The sequence below is a fragment of the Lactuca serriola genome, chromosome 4 (assembly GCF_051521515.1).
Source record: "Lactuca serriola cultivar US96UC23 chromosome 4, Lser_US96UC23_V15, whole genome shotgun sequence".
Taxonomy (NCBI): domain Eukaryota; kingdom Viridiplantae; phylum Streptophyta; class Magnoliopsida; order Asterales; family Asteraceae; genus Lactuca; species Lactuca serriola.
Window position 1 is genome coordinate 366,597,680 of NC_136411.1, and position 2,067 is coordinate 366,599,746.

Consider the following 2,067-nt stretch of genomic DNA (forward strand, 5'->3'; position numbering starts at 1 on the left):
GGATATTTTACACGTACATACATTATCTAGAAACAAACATTTTTCTTGATAGAAGGCTACATTTATGCTAGTAGAAAATATGGGATTTTCTAGAAACAAACAAAAACAAAACATTCAATTTTATACAAACATTGTCATTTAATACTTATGAAACTCCCCAGCTTAAATGCTGATCTACTCTTTCAAAACTACTTATATGTCCCAGGGATTCAGTAATTACAGGCATCAAAATAGCTTCTGAAGAAGGGACGCTGCGTCGTCATTTTATATTCATATTTTGGCATCATATTGTAATTGGTTTTGAACATGTACTTTTTAAACAATGTAAACTTTCAATTACATATATGATGGTTGTATTGCTTTCTTTACTATGTATTAATTTGTTATGCTACCACATGAAGTCATCCGCCCCCGAACGTTTCCGCCGTTCCGGTTTGGGGGTGTGACAGATTGGTATCAGAGTAATGTTTATAGTGAACTAAGTATATCGAACCACATAGGATATACAAACTATAAATGCTTAAGGGACTAATACTCTCTGATAAAACATTTTTTTGTTTTACGCCTAAGCCGCGTTTCGTTTAACTTTTAATGTTAGTTCATTCAAGTACAAATACATGCATACAACAAATTGGACAAGAAGTATTTAGACAAGTTGGACACTACGATTAAGACTCGATATATGTAATCGGATTTGGGAAAAATATAGCATGATCAACTATATTTTTCCGAGATCGGACCAATATATATTGAGGATTGCTCGTAGTAGGCAACAAGTCAAAACTTACCAAAACATCACGGGAATCAAACACACGAATTTAAATACTATAGGAGTATTTATTACTTAGGATAGCTTAACATACCGGTTTAGTCTTACATGTTCCAAACATTATTCGATTCTTATAACCCCATTCTCGTACAGTCAAATGGCTGGATTTCACCACCCCGGCGACCCTTAATATCCCAACCAAGGCAACGACAAATGGATCAAAGAGGATCCTGAAGAGGACGAAGAACCCATAGAATTGGATGATGACTCTGGTACCGACTCAGAGCCGGAAGTGATCAATCCACCACCCGCACAACCTCCCGTCTTCGAAAGGAACTTTCAAGGACCGACTCCCGTCTGGGGAAGTCACCTCCACCATTGGAGCCAACAACAAAACATACGCCCTCCCTACGCCATGTGCCGAGACTTCTACGATGTCCGCGGTGGAGGTTCAGCTGATCAGGCACTACCAGTAATGGTGGGAAAGCTAGCCAATCAGTCCTACCAATCCGGAGTTCAAGCTAGCCAGATTTGGGATGTCAATGTAGAAGTACAGGTTCACACTTTTGACATCCGTAGGCTGGACAGAATTCAGGACAATGCCCAACTCCAAACCGAGGCATTCCAAGCACAAATGATTGAAGCCCTAGCCGAATTAAAGGAACAACAAGCCGCTTTTGATAGGCGTCTAATGGAATCGAAGCAATCGGATGCGGAGTCAAGCTCCAAGCGCAACCTACGTCGCAAGTAGTGCTTGCCAAAATCTCAAATTTTGTTATAAGTTAGGACCTCGGCTAAAAGGTTTTAAATTTCTTAAACTTTGTAACCGGAGACCCTTATAGGGGTCAAATTTTCTTGATCATTGTATCAACTATTATATTAATATAAGTGGCACTATTATTACTACGTGGAGTATTTCATTCAATCCTTAAAAAGTTATGGAAAAACCAAATGCTTATTTTATATTTTCAGTCTTACAAATAACTTTCATTCTTCTATTTTGGGACTTGTACTATCATCTATCGTTGGGCTATAGAAATCTAGTTCATAAGACACATACAGTTTCTATACTAAGGAATTCTTATCTTTATCTTTTAAACCTATAGTTGAAGGATTCCTCCACGTAGGAACCCAAGGCGAAACAACGGTGGCGAAGCACCCATACCACCACCACCTCCTCAATTTAATGCTATCATGTTCCAAGAAACAGTCACCGCAGCTATAGCAGCTACCATGTTACAGATCAATAACTCGAGTACTACTGGCTCGGGAACTGGCACACACCCATCCAACTATGG